The following is a 15,857-nucleotide window of genomic DNA, read 5'->3' as shown; positions in this document are numbered from 1 at the left end:
CTAAAAAAAAAGAAGATAAAATACACACACACACACAATTGGCTGGTCTTGCTTGAGAGCGACAGGTATATCTGTATTTAATCTACCTCCGAATGACACAAGCAGCTCACTGTGCGCTCATTTTCTTGATACGATTTTGATTTACGTATCTCTTGGCTGACTTTCCTCTCCTACACCGCATCCAAATCTCCGAAGTAGAAATATCGTCTTGGAGCTTTAGTAGATCTTTTCGGCCTTATCTGGAAACTGAATATATACAATTTTAGTAGGTTTCAGGTGAAACTTTTCGTATGAAGCGAAACCAGCTTTTCATACAGTAAGCGCGAATCTCATGAAAGCGCACGCCCACGAGGCGTACAAAGCACCCAAAAATTTGAAAAGACGCTAGACGAATATCTTCCCTCGACCTTGCAAGAATGTTTGAAACAAAGTCGCTAGGGGAGCACCTTCTTGTAATTAAATATGTTTTCTGTCTAGACGAACATCATCTCTCTAATTCAATTTAGTTTGTTTCTCAACGAAGAACATCGTACAGCCGGAAGGTCAAGCACCCGTTATACGGTACATATTGGCGAAACCCAAGACAATTTCAGTACACGTGTCATTCAACCGTTCATCCGGTCACCGGCAATTAGGCAAAAAAGAAAAAAAAAGAAAAAAAAAAGAAAAACAATTTTACTGGCGAACGTCCCAGGGAGCTTGTATGAGCGCATGTGATGAAATATTCCTACATTCTTTCTTAATATATATCTTTTCGTTCATACCTTAGTTTGATGTCACTCTTCCAGACGGAGTCGGGTAACATTGATATTATCCTTCATGTTGCATCACAAAGAAAATCGAAGCACGTGCCTTCTTTAAATGCGTCGACGTCAAAGGTTGACGTTACACTATAGCATGTATCACCACCAAGAAAATTAGTTTTGTCGTAATACGAGTAGATGGGCGGATACTGACAGTTCTTATCGATGCCACGACGGAAACGGTGTATCTCGTAAAAAGTAATGAGAGCATTTTTTATTTACGGTCTGAGTCTGATCTTCTGTCATCCGACAGGAAATTATCTATGGACTTGCTTCGGATACGAAAGTTGTATTCTTGAAATTTCTTGCTTTACAAGTTGTGCGTTGTCTGTCGGGAGATGTACATATATCACTATGAAAACGTAACGTATGTATTTCGGACGGTAATATGATACATATATAATGATAACGTAATGTGCACTGCGGCACGTGCTAGTAATCATGGTTCGAGGTAAGCGAGAATAACACTCACAGCGTAGTTTGACGAAGCATGTTTCAAAAACGGCTCACCCTGTTCGGCTTTGAGGGCGTTATAGACATTCTGAACTACTACCTAATCTTGCAATGCAATTTTCAACCAATTGCCTTTCAACAACAACAAAAAGCCACAACCACTAAGGGTAGGGTATCACACACATAATAATAATAATAATAAAGAAAAACACGATTAGTTTACGCATTCAGCTCCACACTCTTTTTTTTCCCCTCTGAACTCGAACTTGCATTCCATTGTCCGCCACTCTTACGACAGCCCTCTTGTATTTCGAGTTCCACTGGACTGGAGTTTCTAAAAGAGCAGGGACAACGAAAATGGGGAAGCGGTACCACACCAATGTTCACTGTTATGTTGCATTGTACGGTGCTTTACTCCTTGCTTCGGAAGAATTCTGGTCACGAAGCAGCTCTGGCGACAAACTGCTATGAAATATATTGTGTGGAACATCTGCTGACGTCGTGAAAAATAATAATAATAATAACAGCGGCGTTCACGCAGAAGGGTAAGTCTTTTCTGCGAATTTCTTGCGTGTGTATTTCTGCGCGTCGAGCACGCGAACGCGAAAGCCAGCAAAAACGAACGAAGTGAAAAAGTGTAAAGCGAGCTTCTCCGCATACTTTGTCTAAATGTGGCAGAGCACGCTTTACAGGCAGTACATGCTCTTAGTCTACAGCGTGCGTGCTGTTGCCTGCAAACATACTTCGTGCTTTGCTGATATCTGCGATGCTCCCTTCGTTAGATTCTCTTTGAGCAAAAATACTTCTTTCGATGTAAACCTCTTGTGCACATCACTTACGTCAAGTACAAAAGTAACAAGACTAGTTAAAAGAATGGATGAACACTTGCGCGTATGAACAATAAAATAATAACAGCGCGCCTCCGGTCATCAGCCATTATACGTTCATTTTCCCCCTCACATAATATACTCTATCTCTTGTAATCCTGTGACACGTCCGATAGCTGAAAGAGCGAGACGTATGATAAGCATAATTTCAGCGTAACGTAATCCAGTACGAGTTTACGACTCTACGCGGTCTTGGAGACGACGCGCGTCCTTCGAATTCCACGCCAGTGGAGCCTTAGACGTTTCCTTCTTACTTCTTTTTCGCACACGATGAATGGCATTCGCTTCTCATAGGTGGCGGCACCTCCCAAAGGGAAAGAGCTCCTGACCGTGGCAGCAGCGCCATCTCTGAAGCCGCCCACACGTTACTTCATAACTGCTGTTTTCCGAGAAAGGGGTTCATAGCAAAAATGCTAAACGGGTGCGTTCGTTATTACGTCTCAAGTATACGTCACCCTCAGAGAAGCTACCGTAAAAGGTAGTAGAGATTGACCTCACCATTGACTGTTTACAGAATTTACGCTGCATAACTTACGACGATTCTTTACAAGTATCTACGAACCTCGCCGCCGTTTCGGACACGTAAAACCTCCCGTAAAGTTACAACGAAGCAACGTTAGTTCTTCGTGATATCGAAAGACCGTCATAAAGCTACACAGCGTAGAAAAAAAAAAACAAAAAAAAACTGCAGATTTCATCGCGCGCCCTGTTATTTCGCTGATCAATTGCTGCGGCGAACGGATATTAAGTTTCTCGCTAGCATTGAGAAAGCAGGGACGGGGAGTAACTCTCCTCGAAAAGCTTCCTCAATTCAATCAAACCCGAGAAAACAATCTAACAAGATTTCTACCTCTTCCAGGGAGATTGTAAAGTTTCCAGGGCTTTAAAACTTATTTCCGCAGTCACTTATCAGCCAAAAACAAATAACACATGAAATAACAAAAACACGAAAAGCTCCACATCGTTGTCCCGCCTTATTAGCGGGGTGAAGGGAGAGGGCTCGAAACGGTGGCTCACAAAGGCCGTAAAGGACAGCTCAAAATGTGTGTGCTGGCACAAACACATTAATTAGATTGCGTCGCAGTCAGGGCCCCTTTCGAAGAAAACGAAGGCCACGAAGAAGAATAGGATGTGGCTGTGGTCAATGAAGAAAAGTAAACAGAAAAGCGTGTAAAAAGTGCGATAGGATAACTGCCTTTTTCAAACCTTGCATTGAAGACATACGATGCGGAGGCGGTGAAAAGTGTTAATACTGAAAACTTGTTCCGATTTTTTCTTTCGTCCTTCTTGCAGGTTTTATTGATGTGAGCTTGTAACAGCCTTATTTAAAATGTGTAATAAGCGCCTGGCACGCCAACTGCAGGATTTTGTTGTACGTTATGTGGGGAGCAGCAGGTGTTGGAAGAGAATTTATCAATATTTAAACGATCATGCCTGACGTTCTAGGCAGTGTGTTTAATCATGCCCTTATCTGGCCCGTAGCGATGGAAGCGTACCGGAAGCGGGTTTAATAGCGCGCCAAAGCAGCGAAAGAAGATTACTATATTTAGAGCGTAATTATATTTCCAATTTGCTCCTTTATTTCTGTTTCTCTTAAGTATTTATTTTTTCGCCAGCTCAGGGAAGGGCTACCTACATGAAATTGCTGCTTGAAATCTGATGCTACACTGTTGCTCTGTGTTGAAATGCGGTTAACGCGGAGTGTGGCATGGCAAGTCATGTTTTGTGTACCTATTCGGTTAGAGAGCATTAGGGTGCATAAAGAATTACCATTCGTGGCGGGTACAGTTTCAATGTATCATCCAGATGTCAATAATCATCGTGAGGCTGTTCTCTTTCCCTTCTTCTCCTATATAACCCTTCTTTCTTCAGGCCATTCTACCTGCATGTGTAATGCGAGCAATGTTTCTTGAGCCCCGAGGCTCAAGCTCAAACTGGGTTATATTCTGCAAAAGGTTTTTGCAGAATATAGCCCAGTTTGCGCTAACTCAATCAACAACATCGGCATTCTCCGGAAAACATTCCTTTGCGCAATCACACGTTTGTACGTGCACATGCATCACTACTGGAACTGTTTTACTGGAGCAGTTTGTTCTCCCTCGCATAGTTCTCAACTAGGAGCACTTACGCATTTCGCAATTCTGGAAACAAATGCAGTCTAGCGCACAGGACCAGAGAGACAGCACCGAGACGGAAGGTTAGCCTATGAATGAATGAACGCTTTTGTTCACATCAATTGTATGACGACACAATACAATGTGGGAGACCCAGTGCAAAAAGCTGCAATGGCAGCCCATAGGGAAGCGAATAGCGACGCACTGAAACTGGCGCAGAAAGTTTTTGAGCAAAGTTCCGGGGAGTTCACGACCAAGTACGCCAGCTACATAAGAATACAGCTAAGACAAAAGAAAAGTAGAGTATTGTGCCGCGTTAATCTTTTCAAGGTGGTGTATAAAACTGCAAATAATACTTCATAATACTTCTTGCTTGGTACTTGATCAGAGGAAAGAGCTTCTCGGTACAGCTGTACTGGTTAATGAACAACTCCAGGTAGCGCAACTCCCATAGGCCCCTGTGTCTTCAGAATGACGCCATGATAGAGACGGTCAACGCCATCCATCCGTTGCGCGGACTACTACAATTGTAAATAAATGACGTCAGAGATGATGTCAGTACTATGAATAATAAGTAGTGCATAATTAGCCATGGCACGTTTACATTCGCGCACTTTGTTTCCGTTGTACTCCCTTTTCCTCACCCAGGCAACAACACCAGACGAGAATACAAAAAAAATAAATCATACCAGGTTTAATTAAACATATCAATTCGAAATACATACAGTTATCACAGATTTAGACAACTCCAAACTGAAGGGCATCGTGATGACCACACAGAAATTAGGAAGGTTCACTTAAGGTCCATTTCTCACTTAGAGCTGCACGTATACACGTAGTGATTAGACGTTTGCATTTATTCAATGAGTGGCCATCATAGGTACATTGAAACAAAACACAACATCGTTGGTGCACTGCTGATTCCTGCTAACACTCACGCTATCATGGCCGCTTGTCTCATGACAAAGTTTTTTTTCGCGGTGCCAGCAACAGGGGATGCATTGTATTTATATGTTCACACGTGTAATTCTTGGTCTACAGCTCCGAGATGTGAACGTCGCTTCCTGTTTAACCCAAAAAGTGTACGAATTCCGTATTACGATGCACGGACACACGGCACGGATAAACACACCCACTGTGACACATGCGCAAAGGGAGCAGGACACGGAAATGTACTCGGGCGATAGATGATTTTGTATATGTGCACGAGTGGGGCAACAGAAAGTTTTTTCTACATTGAAATTATGAATAACCTATTAGTACACACACAAGCCATGCCCATGTTGTGAAGTTTTTCTGTTTACGATCGTACCCCAGGATCGCTCGCGCTTCTTGCTGGTAGCCTTGCCGATGGGTCTGATTTTTGCTTGTTTTCGCTACCAGTTTAGATATACCTTGCAACACCCACGACACTGGCGCATGATGTAGCGGTGGACATGGCTGTTTTTCGACATCCAGTAAAGAATGAAAATAAAGACATAATTTACCGTCGACCGATCTGTTATGGTGCGGCGTTATCACGGTTTTTATTTCCGGTTCACTGTCGTACCTTGTGACGTACTTGGCGTGAAAAAGACGTGAAAGAGAACTCTTTATAGGTATGTTATTGGTTGTTTTGGGGGACGATTTGCCGATGAATACAAAACGGCCGCAAACTCCATCCCGCATTCGCAGTTTGAAAGGGGCGTCTATATAGGCGTCTTGCTGAAGCTGCAGGGAGATGCAGCACCGTAGTGAAGCGCCTTCTTTATAGAGTCCGTCCTATTCACGAGAAAGAATGCTACGGAAACGCCTGTGGACGACAGAACGTTTCCCGAGCATATCCATCTCTCTCTTGCGACTTACAATGGCTCCTCACAAAAGCACCTTTTCTTTTACTAGTATTGAGTGTACGCACGTGAAATGCTTAAAGAATAAAGATGAACGTTTATGTTCCTCTTTCGGCCATCCTTTTCATACGTTCTGAAAAGATTGCATCCTGAGAATGAATATGCGGTATGTGGCAGTGTTGATTTTACGAGTAACTGGCCGCAGGTAGTAACTGAGTTAAGAGCAACTTGTAACTTTAACTAGTTACTTTTTTACAGTAACGAACTCGTTTTGTGTGAGAGTAACTTGTAACCGTAACTAGTTAATTTTTTTGCAGTAACAAACTCTTTCTCCATGGAAGTAACTTGTAATTGTAACTACAGCGTGTAACTAACTATTGCATGCGAATGGGAACGATTAACGCATTAAAGAAAAAGAAAAACACCCAAAAGTCGTAAGAGGGTGATATGGATAACACCCAGTGCCGCATTCAGAGATGACTGCAATTTATGAAAACTGCAACCGCGTAGTTGGGATATTTCTTGTAGCAAAAAATGTGTTCACAATTAGTATGTGAATTTATAAACGGACGAGGAGACGCACATGTAGTTCGGACAGGTTTTGACTGAATATACAACGAAGCCTTCAGTCGATGGAAGCGCGTGGTACTTTCAAGGCGGACATGAGTATCTCTTTTAAATTACATTCAAATAAAACGGTTCGAGAAAACCAGCGAATAGAGAGGTCAAGCAAACCCAGTTATAGTTTTCAGTATGAAAAATTAAATGCGTGAGCGCACATATCTCGTCTCCCTAATAAGACGGATCATGCAGAAAATTTCAACCGGTCATCCTCATCGAAATGCGCATCGAATCTACTAAATTATTGCGCTGCCACGAATCCAACACACAGAGAGAAAGAAAACGAACTGATGGAACACAGCAAGTGCATGGTAACAGTTATCCCCTGACAAAATTGCACAGCTGTCTAGACAGAGAATTACGCAATGGATGGAATAAGGACGTGGCTTAGTAAAAATATGTTTCGGTCTATAGTGTACTCAGAAATCCTCCAAAAGGCATAAGAGGATTGCGTTCGCCCACAAGTACTTTATCACCCACAAGGAATGCGCCGCCCACTTCTTGTTTATTAAGTTATTTCACACGTGTCTACTTCTCTGGGAGAGAAGGTTCGTGCGTTTGGGTGGGGGTGGGGGGGATATGTTTATTTTAAAAAGAAAGGGAGGGAAGGTCATGCGTTTGGAACATGCGTATCGTTTATGCATACCTTGAGGCGTACCTTAGCGCACGGAATGAAGAAAAGGGTCAGAAGACGCTTTTCTTGTGGAAATACTATGCGGTAGGTAGCTGCGTACTTTTTCTTTTATTTTCCAGTACCTCACGAGATGTTGAATATAACCACACGAAGCCTGACGTCGTCCCAATGCGCATGCAGACGCACCTGACTCTCCCTTACTGTGCTCTCTCCATCAGCCCACTTTTGTACAACGCTCATAGCAACTGTTGCTTCGCGGTGTACAAAAAAACAACAACAACAACACCATCTCATTCTGACTTTCACGCAGTTGTGTCGTTAAAATGCCGTCAAACTGGAAGCGAATTAACGAGAAGTCACTCTTGTTACTGCTACTCCTACTCCTACAGAGAATTACTCTATGAACTGGAATATGGGTAGCACCAGAATACTGAGGAGGACGCCTACTTAAAAGTTGTCAAGAAAAGGAAGGAAAAGTTGTCCAAACAGGCAAAAGTACGTGGATAACAAATTCTAGCGCAAAAAGGAGAATAAAGCGACAACAGACACAAGGCCGAAAAATCAAGATGGCGGCTTCCGCTACCCATTGTTGGGAGACCCGTTTTCTTCCAGTGACAGGTACATATAAGATGAGGATTGATGTTTTACGGCGCAGTTTGAAAGAAAATATATCAGCCTAATAAACGGTGAATCGACTGTTGTCGTTAAATAAATTTCGGTTGCGTTGTTGCGTCAGTATATCCGCCACTCCGTCCAGCATCCTTGAGCCCTGAATGAAAATAAAATCCTCCTACTTCGGTTGACTATGTGAGGACGTCTCAAGGTACAACACAAGGCGGCGCCACAAGCAATCCAATTCGCCCAATCTCAAGAGTGGTTGAAAACCCGCAGAAGGACCAATAAGTCTCATTCAACAGCGGAAGCTCATGGCACGTTGCTTGCTCAGTCTAGAAAGAAAGATTCTGACGCAGTGCGCGTGTCAAGCTCTGGCGATGGAACCTGGTTTCCTGCGAACGCCCTTTAGAAGTGAACTTCCACGAAAGCCGCGCGCCCTCGAAAAACGCGGGAACGAATTTGATTTCTCCAATTCTCATCATTTTGTATTCAAGTGTGTTGGAGCGGTATATGCATAAAAAAAGGAGGAAAAAAAAAGTAGGAGACCCTTGAAGGAAGCTCCTGAGACGTCGCTTTGTTGGTGAAAGGAGGTGGCCATTTTGTTTTCTCTTCGTTGACTCTATTTCCAAAGCTGGTTGAACTTTTGGGAGGCGCTTTTGTTTAAGTGTTGCGATGTCTGTTCTAAAAAAGGTGGGGAAAACAGTGAATTAGTACTTCATGTAATACACCGGATGGTGGACACTATAGAAGCGCAATATACTTGCGCTCTTTTAGCATACGTTGTCTATGTATTGACATAGTGTAAAACGGTACAATACTCAGGTCGACACTGTTCTGGAAATTCATTCAATATCACAACTTGGTGGGCCGTAATCACAGCTCATATATACCATATCACCATCATAAACCCGTCATTTAATATCAACTTCGACACGACATCATATCGCAGCCCATCGTATCATTCTCAATGATGTTCGTAAGGATCATCATGAGTGAATTTTCCTATTGCCTAATTGAACCTATGGTTCATTGGTAGCATCTGTGACCAGAAATCGTAGCGTATGGGTTCGAGCCCAGACTGCTGTTATCTTTTCATTAAGTCACGTTTCTGTAATTGAAATACGTCTCCAGTGTGCTCATTGTGTGAACGGACGAATAAATTTGTTACAAGGGCTGAATTGCTAGCGAAACTTTTCAATTACGTAATTACCTCACTAATAACAATTATTGGAAGCGTCCCTTAAGAGCTTCTCGGTATCTTTCAGGCTCAATTCGATTAGCCTCCGCTAAAAAGCGACCTCTAGGTAATCGTCTAATGAATTATTCATCGTCTCCAGACGCGTAAGTTTGGGAAGTGGTGCATGACTTTTCTTGAAACCTATAGCCGCAGGAACAGGATTTGCATACTCCACCGTCCGACGCGACGTGCGTGTTGACAGCCTTTCCCGTTATTTGGGATCCCTAGGCGAAATGTTACATTGCAAGGGACTAATGATGTAGGGGCTCAACAGTGTAGGTTCACTTTGTGATCAAATGAGAGAACGGGTAAAGAGCTTCTGCGTGATCATGTGTAGTTTTTGGGTGTTTAGTAGGACACTGAGTGTGCGAAAAATTGAATACTTTCAATATGCGATGATGTCTCAGCTGCCTCACAGGTATGTTAAACTTTCGTTAACATGCACGTCTTTTTTTATCAGTTACAGGTATTTAAAAAAAAAATGCTGTAACAGCAGCACTGATGCCATTTTTGCGGGCATGTTACGCGGCCAGGCGGACGTTCTGTGGGAAATACTAGTGGACGACTAAAATAAATAAATTAATTCTAATTAGATGTTTTCGGAAAAATGCGAGACAACAGGATTGTAGATGACCATTCTTTTGAATCCGCCCTCTTTCTCACCTCCTGAAATGAGTACGTACTTTGAGAGATAAATAGCAAAACGTTTGTATGCAAATGAGGCGAAACCAGAACTACGCACTTCTCGAGCGCAAAAAAGATGGAAAGGGCGATCGAGCTGACAGGAATAAACGCTGATCCGTCGGCCTGGTAGACCGTTTTCCGGCCTTGATACGCCGAAGCGATGTCGTTTCTGCGCTCGGGGAGTGCGCAGTTCTGGTTTTGCCTCATTTGCATACAAACGTTTTGCTATTTATCTCTCAAAGTACGTACTCATTTCAGGGGATGAGAAAGAGGGCGGATTCAAATAATGGTCACCACCAATTCTGCTGTCTCGCGTTTTCGCGAAAACATCTAATTAAAAAGTCATTTAATGAATTTTATGTAATTAGTCGTCCAGTAGTTACATGCTCTTTCCCACAGGACATCCGTCTGGACGCGTATACCGTCCACAAAAATGGCAATACTGCTGCTCTTATAGCTAAAAAAAAGTAACTGATTAAAAAAACACACACACACCCTGTATGCTCAACGTTAAACGATACGTTAAACACGTCAAACAGTGAAGTGTGTGCAATCCGTTAGTTCATTCACGCATTCGTAGGAAGAGATCTAAAAGATCAGTCTGACAGATCCGTTTCGCGAGTGTCTATCAAAGTAAATTCGCACATTCGCATTCACTAAGTTTCGCGAATTTTGGAGTCGAAACTTCGTGGCTTGACTGAGCTACTTCGTGAGCCGTATATCATTTTATAAGGGCCGCATTTGGCACGCTTCTGCTGCAAAGTATAGCCTAAGTGCTTTTATGGACGAATGTTTCTTCAATTCAGGCTCAAAGTTTATTTCCATTACTGAATCTAGAGGGGGGTTCTGGATGTTGAGCTCCCTCAATATTTGTCGTCTCGTCACTATGTGCTTCAATGGATGCAGTGTATGCACCACGCTGTCACGTACGTTCTTTTTAAATGTCAGTTGTCTCGCGACGTAAAGCCCCGAATTATTATCATCTTTTCAAATGTCCTGGATATTTAAAAGGAATACCCTTGTGGTTACACCAGGTTTCACTACAGCACGACAATTTCTTCGCGTAGAGACTGTCAACTTTAAGGAAACACAATATTCATACAATAGTGTATATGCTTCATAAGCGCCTTTTGTTTATCAAAGCAATCATTTCCGCAATCCGACAAGCAGGCGTTCTCAGAGAGTTGCATGCCTGCGGAGGCCAGGTGTTTGAATGCCGGCGGGGGTTGTTTGGTTTGGTGGCAGTTGAGGAAAAGGTACCAGGGGCAGTAGGATTCCAACGCACACCCTCTAATTGCAGCGCGTCTGAGGATCGTGTTGTGTTTGTCCTCCTATGTTTAATTGCCTCATTGCTACGTTGTTCGAAACTTCACGCCATGCAACTTTGAAGGTAGCGTACATGACTTTCAATGGACTTTCAACTGAAGTTATAAGTCACAATTTTACGTAACGCTAAGTTTCTACCCTAGATTTTTTTTAACGTGACAGTTTGTTATAGTATAATTGAACCGTGGCATCCGCCATCGAAAAAAATAAAAATACAATGAAAATAAAACCAAGAACGTGGAATAACGCTGACGCTAAAAATGCCACAAATCGTCTTTCCGTCCACTGTACGAGACAAGAAAGCCCGAAAATAAAAGATTATATTCTTCTGATAAGAAGATAACATGTTTGTCTGGCAAGGAACATTGATTTTGACGTCTTCTATGATCAATGACGTCTTGGATGACGAAATGATCGATGACATACGAAAGGGTTCCCACAGTTCTTTAGAAACTTTCGTGGCTCGTCTGACTTCACGTCGATAAAGTTAAACTGCACGAGAATTGCAAAGCTGCTGCAAAGAAGAAAAGAAGAAAGAGAAAACAGCGGAAGACGAAAGAGGAAAAACCCTCTGTCTGGCATTTCTGCTTTATTCTCTCTATATTGTTTTGTCGCACCCGCGTTCCCTCATATTTGCATTTACATTTCCATAGGCTGAGAGCACGTTGAAAACGCTTGGCGTGCCGCCACAGCGAAGAAGAAACTCGCGTGGAAAAGAAGGCCTCGTCATTGCTTTCTCCGGCATGCTTCTTTCCAGTGCGTGGTGTATAAAGCCTCTCTTTACGCAGTGTAAACTTTTCTTTAAAGAGGTATAGCCCATTCTTGTGAAAATATTAGAGCGACAGCTGCATCAGGTAGGTCTTCCGGCGTTGACGGTGGTTATGGTGAGCGTAGCAGAAACTAAATGACGTCACCGCGCCATGACATCACGTGATAAAGTGGACACCACCAATGACATCACACACATGTGACATCACAACACCTGCAGCACCGCCATTGGCCGGCGCGGTAATCACAGGGGTGACATAAATCCGCCATTTTTAAACTACCCTCAAGCGGGTGCTTTTTGTAAAACCGTCACCTTTTCCTGGTCACACGTCATAGACAATGTCATTTTGGGGTCATGTGACCTTGTTTACATGTCGTTATACCGCTTACCGTCACATTCCCGTCGGCATACAGCCAAGAGATGAACGTATTTTACCAGCGTAAACTATGCGGAGCTTCTTCCGCAACATAGTAGACCATTTCTCCTTAGTTTAAGTACATCGCATTTGCTCAGTGTGTCTTAACGCGTCGTCGTCATCACATCTTTGGAAGTCGTCAACAATACGAGGTCTTATGTACAAAAATGCGCGTTTTACTGCGAGATTATCGGGTAAAAATAATTACTGTGGTCGAAAGACATCCAAAACGAGACACAGAAGCAACAAACGTGTTGTTTAAAAACAGTTTGGCCGCCGATCATGGACGCGGCCATCTTTAAGGTCACGTGTGCGTTGACGTTTGCTGTGACGTGCGATCAGGACCTGTCCAGGATACATTGCGTTCGCCCAGCACGCTTTCGTCTATGGAGCAATACAGTGGATGCCACCCCTCTGGCGGTAATCATCGGCAACACAGGAAGAGGGAAATAAACCGTACCTGTGCACTTGTCTCCATTGTACCAAACTTCTCCCAATGGGGCGGCCAAGCAAAATGCTCACGCTGTCTGAAGAGCGATAATTGAAAGCGCAACGCGCCCGTGCTGCTGAACGCCCCACCACTCGCCACGGTACATGCGTTGACCTAGTCATTGGCAAGAACATTCCCATAGAGTTGCAGTGCCTCGGCTTCCCGACATACTCTACTGATCATAAAGGTCCCTTGCCGCTATTTGAATAAAGTAAGTGTCAAAGCAGTTGTCCATTTGTGTGTGGCAAACAGAAACGTTTTAAATACTGAATCCACAACAGTGGAAATTTAGACAAGTGGTGACGAATATTTGCGCAAGGAATGACTGTAACAGAAAACAGACGCGAACAGGACAAGCACAGGACAAGTGCTTGTCCTTTTGTCCCGTTCGCTCTCGTTTTGTACGCATTGCTTAGAGGTTGTCACCGGCTGCCGTTTTTCGACTCGGCCCGCATCCTTAAAAAAAAGAGAGAGAGAAAAGTCCATTTTATCGAACGCCATTTCATCGGCGCCGTTTTATCGAACACTTTTCGACGAACGCCGTTTTGTCGACGCCGTTTCATCGAACGCTATTTCATCGAAGGGGATCGTCGAGACTGACCAAGGTTAGGTCAGGAGAGACTTTTACGTATTTCACACGTTGCCGCAAGAAGAAGCGATTGGATGAAACGGCGGTTACCGATTCGATGAAACTGCGTTCGATGAATCAGCGTTCGATGTAACATTCATCTTTCGACAAAATGGCGTTCGATGAAACAGCGTTCGAATGAGTGTCACGGAACCGGCACTGCGACATTTGGCCGATATAGACAAACCCACAGGCCAAGGGAATACAATAAACTACATTCTTAGCACATGCCGGAGAAAATTTAATTACGTGTAATTAAACCCACACTCTGAATCGGACTTTGAACAGGCGGTGAGACGAACAAGACGAAACGATTTCGCGAGAGAAGATGTACATCATAAGTTCGAGAGGTGGGTTTCCGATGATGAGATACTTTATGAAAATATGGGAACACAACACATTTCTTATCGCGCGACGACACAAATTTAGCCGCTCCATGAACAAGTCGAGAAGTGTGCGTTCAATTAAACCGCGGTTGTCACCAGCATCTGCGAGTCTTTGACCTTGCCTGGTTAGAGCAATAAAAGCAAGATGCGAACATGATTTCACAAGAGCGCTTTTTAATACTGAACATACCAAACCACTCTTTACTAGCTTTGAGTGACAACCGTTAACGGGGAGAATATAGGCTTTGCGTTCAGTTACTCCCATACTCCCAACATAAGCCACCCCTCCTCCCCCTCCCCCCCGTGCACAATATCACATCCGGGAATCTTAATTTTCTCGCTACAGGAAATTCTTCAGTGAAACTTAACTCAGCGCTGATGCTGTAGACAAGTTGTTGGTTCACTTCAAAGGAAATATCCGGGCCTTGCAACAGCGCGTTTTAAACATTCTTGAGGAGAATGAAATGCTCAGACTAAGTAAGAGAATTCGCGAAGCGAGCTCGAGCTTTTTTTCGTCAAAGTTCCGTAGGCTAGGCATGCCGCTCAGGATTGTTCTAGAGAGAGAGAAATACATGATGACGGTGATATGGGGATGACTTACGATTGTTCTAAACGCAAATAACACTTTGCAGGAACATGTATCTACGTTTATTGAGAAATCATTTTCAGTTTTGTCCTTGCCCAGCACTTTGTCGTTGAAAAACTCTGAAATGTTTTAAAGATGAATGTGTTCCATGGTTCTGAAGTTCATGCGATGTCATCGGATGTTAAAGATCCGTATCTAGGATGCTTTAAATTTACTCAGACCGTCAGATGTAACTTACGTATATAGTTATTTAAAGCGAGGAACCACTGCTTTCCGTCATCAATGTCAGGTCCATCGTTACGCTTTCAAATTATCTTCAGCAATGAAGTATCTATCGTACGTAGCTAGGAAACAACACTCCCGCAACCAACAAAATAAAGTGTTGCTGCTGTACCTTTCAAATTACTTTCTGCAAAAAAAAAAAAGAAAAAAAGAAACAAAAGGAAAAAGCTATCGTAAGCGTCTTTATAAGATATTCAGGACAGCACACTATGACTGAAAACTTCCAGGAACCGCGGTCTGCCACTTTATTGCGCTTCAAAGAAGCATCATAAGCGCGAGACACGAAGGACGTCATCTGCTATGAAAAAGCGCTTTGTCTCGTCCACATACCTCGCTGTGTTTTTTGTCTTTTTTATTGATTGGATTGGATTGGAAAAAGAAATTGTCTTTTCTATTAATTTTTTTTATTTTGCGCCAGTCTTTCCAAAATGATTTTTTACTAGCTGGTCAAGTTTCTCGTATTAATGCCACGAAAAAGATTTTCCAGGAGACGTTATAGTAGATGAACAGGTCTTCCGTCTGCTGCCCGTCACGACGATTTATTAAGCTCAGAAACCGGGGAAGTTTTTGTTCATATTTTATGGCACAATTCTGTTATGCAACATGAACAAAAACTTCTAGGACAGAGTTCCATTATAGGACTCTGTTCTATAGACACCTCGCGGGGAATGAATTATCTGGGTAAACTGCTACGCAATTAAGCTGCGAGGTTCAGCGGAAATCTAAGAGTTGGATTCCATTTCTGTATTAGAAGAACTGCAGGGGACTGGAAGCACGCTCCTAAGAAATCAATTTATGCGGGCTAATAAGGTCGGTGAAAAAGAAAGTTTCAAGATGATGATCTAGTGTCCTCTCGACAGTAAGTCCTGTTGAGTGTGGAGCTTCCGCGGAAAGGGCAACTTTTTTGTAGAAGGGTAGAAAATCAAGTGAACCGGTAAGGACATTTTCAGGGAAGTGTCTCAGGACGAGAGCCGTTGATGTTTCGAACAGATCGAGCCTGTTCTTCTTCTAACTACTACTCTTCGCACAAAACGTCGTTGTACAAAGCTTCGTACGACTTCGTACAAAACTTCGTACAAAATGTCATTGAAAACCAAT

General features: G+C 43.1%; 1 protein-coding gene across 2 annotated transcripts in view; it reads right to left on the bottom strand.

Moving 5' to 3' along the window:
* The window catches only part of LOC135401734 (synaptotagmin-5-like), a 188,761-nt gene that overhangs the window by 71,293 nt on the left and 101,611 nt on the right, over positions 1–15,857 (bottom strand). The gene's annotated exons all lie outside the window — the stretch shown is intronic.

This window comes from Ornithodoros turicata, chromosome 7, assembly GCF_037126465.1.
Source record: "Ornithodoros turicata isolate Travis chromosome 7, ASM3712646v1, whole genome shotgun sequence".
Classification (NCBI taxonomy): domain Eukaryota; kingdom Metazoa; phylum Arthropoda; class Arachnida; order Ixodida; family Argasidae; genus Ornithodoros; species Ornithodoros turicata.
The sequence above is the reverse complement of the archived record's forward strand: the minus strand, read 5'-3'. Positions and strand labels throughout refer to the sequence as shown.